The following is a 13417-nucleotide window of genomic DNA, read 5'->3' on the forward strand; positions in this document are numbered from 1 at the left end:
TTGTCTAAGAGCACGGGTGGAGTCATTCAGCCAGAGAGTACCAACATTGTTAGCCTTAGGTCTTTTCAGTTTTAAAGGAGCTACATCGTCCAGAGTGTCAGAGCAAGATGAGTTGAAGAGAGTGACTAACTCCTCAGTGTCTGTGCGGGAGAGAAGGTTATCTGAGATACGAGGTAAGTGAGTGAGCATGAATGTGTTGGAGAAATGTATGGGTGTGGCTGAGTTTATAGGTCGGATGAGGGAGTGAGGCTGGGAGGGGGTGGGGAGGGGACAAAACAAAGTGGATTCAAACACAACCATAAGATGGTCAGAGACACCAATGTCAACAATTTCAAGGTTAGAGACAGAGAAACCAGATGATAACACAAGATCTAGTGTGTGACCCTTCTGATGTGTTGGACCCAACACTGATTGAGCGAGATTAAAAGAATCCACAAGGCATAAAAACTCATTGACCATAGATTTTGATGGGCAATAGATATGAATGTTAAAATCCCCTACAATCAACAGTTTATCAGTGCGAGAGGCCATAAATAATAGAAAATCAGAGAACTCTTGGATGAAGTTACTGTTAGTGTAAGGTGGTCTGTACACCAGTGCACATAGGACAGGGGTAGTGACATTAATCTTAAAAAGTTGCACCTCAAAAGTAGAGTAGGCATCGACGGGCATAACTCTGCATTTAAAACAGCTTTTAAAAACGGTGGCTAAGCCACCCCCATGACCAGTAGTCCTAGGGGAGTTTAAGAAGCTGCAGTGGGACGGACAAAGATCACCAAGTGAGGTAAGATCACCAACGTTAAGCCAGGTCTCAGTTATGAATAAAAAGTCCAACTGACGAGACGTAAAGTTGTCATTTAAAATAAAGGTTTTGTTTGATAGGGACTGAGCATTTATTAGGGCAAATTCGACAGGTTTATTGTAGTAACAGGAGTCAGCCAGTGTGTGCGGTGCCCCTTTTTCTAACTGAGAGCACCTGGGGGGAAACCCTATAATAAGGAAGCCCCAGTGCATTCTGCCCCGTTCTCGCTCTCTTTCTCACTCAATTCTAGGTAATCCTGCACCAGGTCGGCGCAGTTGGACGGCCCGCTGGTTTTTTCCTTCACCCTCCTATCTTCACAGGTTTTGCGTTGTACGTTCACATCCCATTGTTGCACACGCGCAACACATTAATATAAATACCCTACATTTCACTCATACATGCATCATTGTCTTCTTAATAAATCATTCCTTTGTTTAAAAATATACCCTGTTGTGTTGTCTCCCTTTTTGTCACGACTATAGCTTGAGTGGTAACAGCAGCAATAAAGCCATATCTGAAAAATTTTGTCAGTGGGCATGTGATAGCCTGAGCAATGGCTGATCATCATGAAACTTGTATATACACATGGGTGACTAATTAAAGGAAAAACCAACATAAAGTCTCTTAGTTAGGTGTTGGGCCACCACAAAGCCACCAGAACAACGGCCATGCACCTTGGCATAGATTCTGCAAGTCTCTGGAACTCTACAACTGGGATAGAACACCATTCCTCCAAAAGATATTCCCTCATTTGGTGTTTTTGATGGTAGTGGAGTGCACTGTCTAACACATCCATCAAAATCTCCAATAGGTGTTCAACTGGGTTGACATCTGGTGACTGTGAAGGCCATAGCATGTGATTGACACCAAATGCTGGCCAACCAAGCCAGAAAAATACCCCCCACAGCATAATAAAGCACCAGACCCCCTCACTGTAGGGGTCAAGCATGCAGGCCTGTACTCTTCTCTTGGAGCATAGTATATGCCGCACATGCACTCGCCCACTTGTCAAGAATATGGTGAAGGAAGACTGATCTGACTATATCACTTTTTTCCACATCTCTGTAGACCAATACCTATGGTTTTTGCACCACTGAACTCTCAAATGTGCGTTCATCTTTATAATGAGGGGTGTATGCACTACAACGTTAATATAATATCTGTCGTGGTTCTGTGGTTTGTCTGTGTTTCCCTTTTTTGGCCGCCAGTTTTTAGTGCTGTCCTTTTACCCCGTTTAATTGTATTATTGTTTTCAGTTATTCTATTATTGTTTTTGGGTTGTCTCGCTTTCCCTTCCCTCTCTGTGGCCTGATTGTTCATTGTGCCCTCCTGTGTCTCGTCAGTGTCGTGTCTATTTAAGTTCCCTTCTTCCATGACTCAGGTGCTGGATCCTTTTGTGTGTGCGTTACGGATTGTCTTTCGGTATGTGCTCCCTCGTGAACTTGTGACTCGGTGTTTTGCCCTCAGTGTTTTCTACCCTGCCCGTGCTCTGTTTTTGCATTGTTTTTGAATTACTGCATTTTCTCTGTTTTTGCACGTTAAGAACTTTGTCCATTTTTTGACTTGCCCTGTGTGTCTTTGTTTTTGTTCTCTTTTGTTTTTTGTACTAATTTAAAAGTAACATCCTCGGTTTGTGTTTACCCTTTGGATTTTGAGTGTTTTTTTGACTCTACGTTTGGGTCCATTCCCTCGCCCCCCCCTTGACAATATCCCTCTCTATGTAGTTGTTGATAGGCTGTTCTTGCTGACACTGTCAAAGAGAATGTGATATGACTGTCACCTGGGGAAGAGCTGCTCTTCTGTTTTTCATTACATATTACACTAATGTGAATGTACACTTTCCACCACAATTTTTGACCCTATTTAATGATGTCTTTCCCATAGATCTAAATGCAGATGTCACTTTAGTCAATGCTCCTATTGAAACACAAGCCAGTTGAGAAATCTTTGTGACTGGAGCTCCTGCCATCTGTGCCCCAATAATGAACTCTCGTTCAAAGTCACTTGGATCTTTTTCACTTGGCATCTTTGACCCAAAATTGAGGTCAACTGGGCTAATAAGGTACAATACCCACTATGTAACAGTAATTCATAGCCATGAACACATTAAGTCCAGTTCACACAGTAAACATTACTCTCTGACCTAACCTATGGTAAGTCAAATTAGGAGGCATGACAAGCTAAACATCAAGATCATGATACAAAGTACAATATAAGTGCTGGACGGAGGTACTTGTAACATGAAAGTGGCACAGGAGGTACATGTGTAACCTGAAAGTACAATAGGAACAAAGTACAGGGATTTAACCTCTTAGCACAAAGCCTCTAGTGGTTGGCACGCCGTCGTGCCTAGATTGCTCAATTCAGACAGTCTGTGCTCCTGCAACCAAATTATGAGTTGAAAACACAAACTCGGAGTTCTAGCTTTATTAGTAGACGATTCAGGACAACTATGCCGAATACAGAGTTTCGCAGCGCCACCATTGTTGCGCTGGTCGTGCATTTACCAAGCACCCCCTCCCTGCAGTCTCATCTGTAACTACACCCTCCACGCATGACACACTGGACAATAGTATCAATCTGGGCATACATGAAAACATTCTTTTACCACTAAAAATTTGTATTGCGTCGAAGCAAGCAACATAAAGCCAACAATAATCAAAGGTATGCCACTACAGCTGTGAAAAATGATGCTCACTGAACACTGGAATAAACAAGATGAATTCTTCAAAAATTATACCATGTCATTCTGCTGTCAATATCTGCGACTAAATAGCAATAAATATACAACCTTATCATTGGTTTTACGTGTAGTGATGTCCCTTTCCAGATGGAGTGGTCATATATTGTCTTGTGAAATATACGCTCATTTGTGACACCTGGGTACCTTCCAAAATAGCTGTGCGTAATACCACACATGGTTTTTGGGTTGTCGTTCTTTGTAGTACAATCTGCCTTGATCGACAGTTCATCGATCCAACAGGTGACAGAATAAGCTTTCTAACGATGTATAATATGTCTAATTTTACTTTTGAATAGCGTTTTTGTTGTAACCCCAAAAAGGAACGAACACAAAGTCCAGGTAAAGGTTGCAACTGAAATACTTTACTTTCTTAACCGAGCAAAAAATAAGTACATGCGTACGACTACGCTTTTTTGATTCTACTTCCCTGCCCGGTCTACACTGGTAGTGCAATACGTTAGATGAAGCCTGGAGCTCCACCCAGTGGATAACCTGAATATATCACATCCCCTTCCACTTAAGATTTAACATGAGATTTATAAACGACATAGAGGCGACATAGCTCAGGAGGTAAGACCGATTGTCTGGCAGTCGGAGGCTTGCCGGTTCAAACCCCGCCCTGGCATGTCGAAGTGTCCTTGAGCAAGACACCTAACCCCTAACCCCTAACTGCTCTGGCGAATGAGAGGCATCAATTGTAAAGCGCTTTGGATAAAAGCGCTATATAAATGCAGTCCATTTACCATTTACCATAAACAAAACTTTTAACTCCCTTACTTTTTAAATTTTTGTTATACAGAACCTCTGAAGTATACATTACCCGTGTCATTCGGTTTGTACTTTAACTAAACAGATACATTGTACCATGCAATGAAATAACAATAACAATGATTCAACCTTGTATTCAACAGTATCCAAACAAAACATTTAGGTAGTATCTTAACATAATAATCTTACCATCAACTTCAACTTCCCCATCCTGTTTCTTGTTTTTTAACGTGTCCCATAGTGCATGGTCTACAGTGCAAAGTCTTTCAGGTAGCTTGGCAGCTTTGTGAGCCTTGCAGTACGGCGGACACTTGGAGTGGCGTTACTGTCCCTCTGCACTTGTGCAGTATCTGCTGGCTGCCTCTGGGCACTGACCTGAGTGTCTGACCCAGAGCTTGAATTTCCATCACTGGGTTGTGGTTGCACAGGAAAAACTTCTGGTTGTGATGACACATCGACGGAAGTACTGGGAGAGTGGGTGTTGTGTGCATCGAGCACATCCGGCACTTCTGCTGTCTCTTCACGTCTAGACAGTACCTGGTCCACATGTCAGCAGACTACCCTACCATCTCTCAGCATGACCTTATATGAGACAGGGCCTGTTTCTGTTACAATGAATCCAGGGATCCACTTCGGTCCATGGCTGAAATTCCTTGTCATGACAGCGTCTCCTTCCCTGAACCCTCTGTTCTTTGATGTTTTGTCGTGGTTGTCTTTCTGTTTTCTTTGTCTGACCTGTATTCTCCTTTTTAGATCCGGATGTAGTAAGTCAAGAGTGGAACGCAGCTTCCTCCTTAACAGCATCTCAACAGGAGAGAGTCCTGTTGACTGAGGTGTTATTCTGTAGCTGAACAGGACACGTGATGCCTTGGCTGACAAGCTGCCCTCAGCACTCTTTTTCATCATCTCCTTGAACGTTTGTACAGCCCGCTCGGCCAGTCCATTTGAAGATGGGTGATAGGGAGAAATCATGTGTACTATTCCGCTGTTCCTCGTGAAATCTTTAGTTTCAGCACTAACGAAACATGTGGCATTGTCACTCATCACCATTTCAGGAATGCCCTGGTTGCTGAAGCTCTGGTGCAGGCAGTGTATGGTAGTGGTGGAAGTGGCGCTGTTCACAGGATACACATCCATCCATTTGGAAAGTGCATCTATGATTATGAGGAACATTTTCCCCTTAAATGGTCCGGCATAATCCATATGCAGTCTCCTCCATGGCTTGTCAGGCCACTCCCAAGGGTGGAGAGGAGCTGCTGCTGGTGCCTTTCTGTGTGCCTGACATGTACTGCATGTTTTGACTAGATTTTCTATGTCCTCATATAGCTTTGGCCACCATATATAACTCCGTGCCAGGGCTTTCATACGGGAGACCCCAGGTTGGCTTTGATGAAGCTGCTCTAAGACAATTTTCCTGGCTGGCTGTGGAATAATCACCCGTGCTCCCCACAACATGCACCTATCCTGAACACTGAGTTTGCCCCCCCCCACCTTGTATGGTGCAAAGTCCCCCTCTGTTTGCTGCGGCCACCCCCTTACCACATTTTCACGTACTCTGGCTAGTACTGGATCTTTACTTGTCAGTGCCTTTACCTGTTCCGCTGTCACAGGTGTTGTGTCCATTTCCTCAAACATCAGCACTTTGTCCTCCGGCACTGTGGTGATGGGCGTGTGCTGGAGGGGCAGTCGGCTTAAAGCATCCACGTTGCCGTGGTCTTTCCCTGGCTTGTAGACAATGACGTATTCATATGCCCTCAAGGTCACTGCCCACCTCTGCACTCGTGGTGACACTATGTGTGGAACAGCCTTCACTTCACTGAACAGGAAGAGCAGTGGTTTATGGTCTGTGCAAATGGTAAACTTCCGGCCACAGATGTATTTGTGGAACCTCTGCACACCAAACATTACTGCTAAACCCTCTTTGTCCAATTTAGAATAATTATTTTCTGCCGGTGTCAGAGTTCTGGACATAAACCCTATTGGTCTCTCTGTTCCATCTCTCATTTTGTGTGACAGAACTGCTCCGACCCCATAGGGTGATTCATCGCATGAGAGAATGATTTCTTTCTCTCTGTCACAGTGTACTAGCACGAGTGCTGCATGAGTTTCTTTGACAGTTCAAATGAGTTTTCTTGGTCTTTTCCCCACTCCCAGTTTGTCTCTTTTCTCAGGAATAAGTGGAGCGGTGCTAACGCTGTTGACAAGTTGGGCAGAAACCTGTTGTAATAATTAAGCAGTCCCAGGTATGCCTTCAACTCTGTCACATTAGTGGGCGCCGGTGCTTTCTGGATTGCTTCCACTTTGTTTTTTAGTGGATGGAGTCCTGTTGCATCCACTCTTTGACACAGGAATTCCGCCTCTGTTCCCATGAAGGTGCATTTGGTCCTCTTTAGAAGCAGGCCTGCAGTATCCAATCTTTGCAGCACTTCTGCCAATGTCTCCAGGTGTTGTTGGTCATTGCAGCCTGTCAGGAGAATATCATCCAAATACACTGCCATGTTTGGAACCCCCTGAAGCACTGTTTCGATATTTCTCTGGAAGATAGCTGGGCTGGACGACACTCCGAAAGGTAAGCGTGTGTATGTAAACAGCCCCTTATGTGTGTTTATAGTTATGTGTGGAATCTGCAGATATGCATGGCTCATGTCCAGCTTTGTGAATTTTTCTCCCCCTGCCAGATTTGCAAAAAGATCCTGTCTTTGGAATTGGATATTGCTGTAGCTTGGATACTCTATTCACCGTCAGTTTATAATCACCACATATTCTCACTGAGTTGTCAGGTTTCTGTACTGACACTATGAGCGCAGCGAATTCAGCGAGCTTGACTGGCTCAATAATTTTCTCTTTAAAAAAAAAAAACCTTGGTGTTGCATCTTTCTCTACATAGATCTTAGCTGGGGGTCCCTTAAATGTTCCAAGTTCCTCCTTGAACACATTCTCGTGTCTGGCCAGCACCTCCTGTAACGCCAACTGGTTACCTTCATCTATCTGATTTACTGCCACCCTCCAGTTTATGTTAAGGGCTTTTATCCAGCCCCTGCCTAACAGGTTTGGTCCTGAGCCTGAGACTACAACTACTGGAAGGTGTTGTGTTGTACCCCGGTGTTGTACAGCGACTCTAGCAACATGTATACTCTTTCTCCTGTGTATGTTTTGAGCTTAAGGGAACATTTCTCTAATTCAAGAACTTTTGCATTGTCCCACAGTTTTGAGTAATCTGACCTTGTCATTAGAGTTACACTGCAGCCAGTGTCAACCTCAAAATTCACTTTTGATTCATTCAGTTGCAACTGTAACGTGATGGGGGGCACTTTTGGTATATTCTCGGAAACAGTGTACATTGTGAAAACATGCTCTTCCTCTTCTTCTGCTTCCCCTGTGTCAGCTTGTCCACTGATGTGATGTGCTCCATGACCCCTCCTCACTCCCTTTGGCGCCCCCCCCCCCCCCTCCTTTAAATTTGGGTTTCTCTGGGGGTGAAGTAGCCCTACATGCCATCCTTATGTGCCCATGTTTGCCACACTTATGACACTTTTCATTTGCAAAGCAACACTCACTTGCCATGTGGTTTTCCTTGCACCTGTAGCACATCTGCACTTGTTCCTCCCTAGAATGATGCATGTTCAATTTGTGCACATTTGCCTGGCCTGACACCTGCTTCCAACTTCCATCAGCACTGTCCAAACATTTTCCATGCAACTGCTGTACATACTTTTTCGCAGTCTCAATGGCTCGAGCAAGCATCAATGCTTTCTCAAAAATAAGCTCAGTCTTGGATAATAATCTACGCTGGATGTGGTCATCATTCACCCCACAGACTAGCCTATCTCTTAGCATGTGTCAGGTTGTCCCCGTAATTGCAATCTTGAGCTAGCTTGCGCAACACAGCAACATAGTCCGTAATTGACTCACCCTCGTTCCTGTTCCTCAAATTGAATTTAAACCGCTGCACAATTTCACTTGGCCTGCGGTTGAAATGCGCCTTCAGAAATTCCACAATGTCACTGAACGATTTTTCCCCTGGTAACTCCGGACTGAGGATATTTCTCGTCAGACTGTAGGTTTGGGCACCTACGGAACTGGGCAAAATGGACTTCTTAATGTCCCCATCGGTAATCCCGTTAGCAATAAAAAAATGTCGCAAAATTTCAATATATTCCACCCATGACTGCGACTGGCTATCAAAAGCAGCGACCGTTCCTACCGTCGCCATTGCTCTTGCCTCAGCAGTTAGCCAACTCCAATTAGGTGCTAAGACGTCCGAAAAACCTTTGAACAAAAAAAACCAAAAACGAATATCTCCTTCCTCCGGACCTCCTTTTACCTCGTCGCCAAATGTTGTAATCCCAAAAAAGAACAAACACAGAGTCCAGGTAAAGGTTGCTATTGAAATGCTTTACTGTCTTAAGAGAGGAAAAATTAAAAATTAAAGGGTTTCGTTGAAGACGAGATGTCAGTTATTTCAATGCTGACAATACCGTTTATTTAAACTGTTGTTTACAAACGCATTATTTTCAACTAAAATAATTCAAATCTTAAATTGCTTCATATGTTAATTCATTCTTTTACATGTTTGTTTAGATGTATAGGCCTATATTAGGCTTCTTATATTTAAAGAGAAATAAAGAAGTAGCCTAGGCCCCTATCCTGTTGAAGAAGATATGTTATTTCAAACCGGACAATGCTGTGAATGTATTTAAACTGTTTCATTTGTTTGCTCATTTTTAATGTTTAAAGAAAAATAAATAAGTTATAAGAACTAGGCTTAACCAGAAATACCTGTATAGCCTACTGTCTCATTATTCCGACATGATTCTGACAAATCCAAAGGCTAATGCATCTGGAGTCATATGCAGTTGTCTTAATGGATTTATTGATTTTATGCTCAAAACAATGTTCATATGACTCTGTTGCACTTGACGATGTTAACATGGTCTAAATCAGCACTGAAACGCATGCCAATGTACTATTTTGCCAGAAAGTCTTATAGACCTTTATATATAAAACGAATCGCCGTATTGAACTGCCGAATCCGATTCGACTAGCCCTGACTCAGTCTGAAAAGGGACATATCTACGCGTAAAACCAATGGTAAGGTTGTATATTTATTCAACATTTAGTCCCAGATATTGACTGTAAAATGACATGGTATCATTTTTGAAAACTTTGTCTCGTTTATTTCGTTATTCAGTGAGCAGCGTTTTCACTACTGTATTGGCATATCTTAGGGCTATTGTCGGGTTTATCTTGTTGCTATGACGGAATACGGTTTTTGAGTGGTGAAAGAATATTTTTATGAATGCCCAGATAGACAATATTGTCAATTATGTCATGGGTGGGGGGTGTAGCTGCAGATGAGACTGCAGGAAGGGGGTGTTTTTTAAATGTATGACCAGAGCGACAATGGTGGTGCTGCGAAACAGAGTATTCGGCATTGTCGTGTATCATCTACTAATGAAACTAAAACAAAGCGTTTCTGTTTTTAACTCATACTTTGGTTGCAGTAGCACTGAATGTCTGAGTTCAGTAATCTCAGCAGGCTGGCATGCAGACCACTGGGGCATTGCGCTAAGAGGTTAACTCAAAAAAGGTTCACATTCACCCTGTATTGATAACTACAGTTTCTTAACTACATTACTGTATCTACCCGACAACCCCTCCTTTCTAATTTCATCTTAGCTAGCCCTATTCATCCTCTACCGACATACAAACAATTAGTAGGTCTGTCTTGGGCAATAACCCATTCAAAACACTTCCATTAAAAATATGACACAGTCCCCTCCAAAAGTATTGGAACAGAAAGGTCAATTCCTTTGTTTTTGCTATACACTGAAGACAATTGAGTTTGAGGTCAAAAGATGTACATGAGATGACAGATTCGAATTTCAGCTTTTATTTCCTGGTATTTTTATCTAGATTTGTTAAACAACTTAGAACATATCACCTTTTGTATCAGACAACCCAATTTTTAGGTGAGCAAAAATATTGGAACATGTGACTGACAAGTGTTTCTTGTTGCCCAGATGTGTCCTGTTAGATTGATTGGTTAAACAATAAATCGTTCTGAATGTCTACTCTTGGTTTTAGCCTTGGGTTTTGCCTGTGAAAACTGCATTTGTGTTATAAAAGATAAACTAACATGAAGACCAGAGAGCTGTCTTTGGGAGAAAAGCAAGCTTAGAAAAGAGGGGAAATCGATCAGAGCCATTGCACAAGCATTGTATGACAACTTGGAATGTCCTGAAAAAGAAAGAAACCGCTGGCGTACTGAGCAACAGATATCGAACAGGTCAACCAAGGAAAACAACAGCAGTTGATGACAGAAACATTGTGAAAGCTGTGAAGAAAAACCTCAAAACATCAGTCAGTGACATCACAAACAATCTCCACAGGACAGGGGTGAAGGTATCTCAATCAACTGTTCGAAGAAGACTTAGAGAGCAGCAATATAGAGGCTATCCCACAAGATGCAAACCACTCATCAGTAGTAAGAATCGGAAGACGAGATTCCAATTTGCAAAGAAGTACAGAGATGAGCCACAAAAGTTCTGGAACAAAGTTTTATGGACTGATGAGACCAAGATTAACCTCTACCAAAGTGATGGAAAGGCCAAAGTGTGGAGAAAGAAGGGATTTGCTCATGATCCAAAACATATAAACTAATCTGTGAAGCACGGTGGAGGAAGTGTCATGGCTTGGGCTTGCATGGCTGCTTCTGGAGTGGGCTCACTAATTTTTATTGATGATGTAACTCATGATGGTAGCAGCAGGATGAATTCATAAGTCTACAAAAACATTCTGTCTGCCAACATACAGAGAAATGTGTCCAAACTAATTGGGAAGAACTTCATCATGCAGCAAGACAATGACCCAAAACACACTGCCAACACAACAAAGGATTTCATTAGGGAGAAAAAGTGGAAGGTTTTAGACTGGCCAAGTCAATCACCAGACCTTAACCCAATTGAGCATGCATTTCACCTCCTGAAGAGGAGATTGAAGGGAAAAACCCCTGAAACAAACAACAACTGAAAGAGGCTGCAGTAAAAGCCTGGAAAAGCATCACAAAAGAAGAATGCAACAGTTTGGTGATGTCAATGGGTCGCAGGTTTGATGCAGTTATTGCAAGCAAGAGATATGCTACCAAATATTAAGTGTTATTTGCTTTCATTTACTTAAATGCTCTCTGTTAAAATACTTTTGCTCACCTAAAAATTGGGTGGTCTGATACCAAAGGTGCTATGTTCTAAGTAGTTTAACACATCTAGGTGTAAATACCAGGAAAATGAAAGCTGAAATTCTTAACTCTTGTCTCATGTTCATCTTTTTATCTCAACCCCAAATGTATTCAGTGTATTGCAAAAACAAAAGAATTGGCCTTGCTTTTCCAATACTTTTGGAGGGGACTGTACTTTCATTTATTTGACATGCATGTTAAAGGAAAATGTTAGTATACACATAGACACCTCCAAAATTGATCTTTAAAATCTGTGTTGCGATTCAGTCCGGTTGGTAATGTTACTGGTTGTATAGAAATTGCTGCAAGATAATGATTTCACGTCAGGTATGTCCAGTTTCTTTAACTCGGCTCTAAAACGGTTCATACTCACCGCTGCCCCGTACTGATAACTACTTCTTAACTAAGGTACGGTTACTACCTTTAACCCTGCAACACCACATTTTTAAATTCATGTTAGCTAGCCCTATACATACTCTACCGACATACAAACAATTAGCAGTTCTGCTGTGTGCAATAACCCATTAAATCACTTCCATTTAAATTATGACATACAATTTCATTTATTTGAGATTCATGGTAAAGGAAAATGTTAGTACACATACAAACACCTCCAAAATCTGCGTTGTGATTCAGTCCAGTAGGTAATGTTACCAGTTGTATAGAAACTGCTGCAACATAATGACTTCACGCCGGGTATGTCCAGTTTCTTTAACTCAAAAATGGTTTACATTCACTGCCCCTGTATTGATAACTGCTGTTTCTTAACTACATTACTGTACCTAGCTGACAGCCACTCCTTTCTAAATTCATGTTAGCTAGCCCTATGCATCCTCTACCAACACACAAACAGTTTGTAGGTATGTTGTGTGCAATAGCCCATTCAAAACACTTCCATAATTTTGACATACACTTATTTTGCATTCATGGTAAAGGATTTAAACCATGCCTATTTGTTTCTTTCAGAATGTAGGCTATGTGTGTTTGCATGCACTTATGTGTATGCGTGTCTGTCATAGCGTACATTTATTTTATATATTAATTACTGTTATCACTTACTCATTACAAACACAGTGCAAAAAGACATGATATCTGATGAAAAACACATTTTCAACATAAAAAAATGCCAGGTTACTCACACATACAAAGCACGGTCTATAAGTCATTCATTCAGTGTGCCAAAATCTAGGCCTGCCATTAAAAGTATTGATTAAAATTACACCAAGTTACTGTACTAACAATATAGGCTATCTTGCCTCACAGAAATTAAAGAAGCTGTATTCCAGAGCAATGCTACCCAAAGTCTCCTAAATGTTTGTCTAAATTTGAAGGTATTGGGCATTTGTTGTTGCAATTGTCGATCAATCTTGTCAAACATGAATGGAGAATGGAACTAAACAGTAACACTAGGCTTGCTTCAACTTTTGTTTTCTGACTGTCACATTTTTGACGTGAGCAAGATTAGCCTGTTTATACTAACTTGACCTTGAAAGATATGATGCATTGGAGTCCTGTTCATTCATAACATATATTTAACATTTGGTGAGCTGATGCGGTCAGTCAAGATGAGGCAGCAGCTGAGTACCATGAGATCTTTGCTGACCAGATTGTCACAAAGCAATATGGGGTTTTTTTTTCACACACCAGCGTGACACCCCTGGAAGAGAAATTCAGCAGTTCTGGGAGTGCACCGTTGGTTGCCACATGGAGAGAGAGCACATCCACACAAACACGAAATGAAATAAATCGATACCTTCACCCTTACCCCTCACAGGTTTCGAAAACAGTAAACTAAAACAACAAGCTAAAATAACAAAGACAAAAGAAAGCAAAACAGAGCTGAAACTTTTCAGTTCCTCGCTGGTAG

Source organism: Anguilla rostrata, chromosome 2, assembly GCF_018555375.3.
Source record: "Anguilla rostrata isolate EN2019 chromosome 2, ASM1855537v3, whole genome shotgun sequence".
In the NCBI taxonomy this organism is placed as follows: Eukaryota; Metazoa; Chordata; class Actinopteri; order Anguilliformes; family Anguillidae; genus Anguilla; species Anguilla rostrata.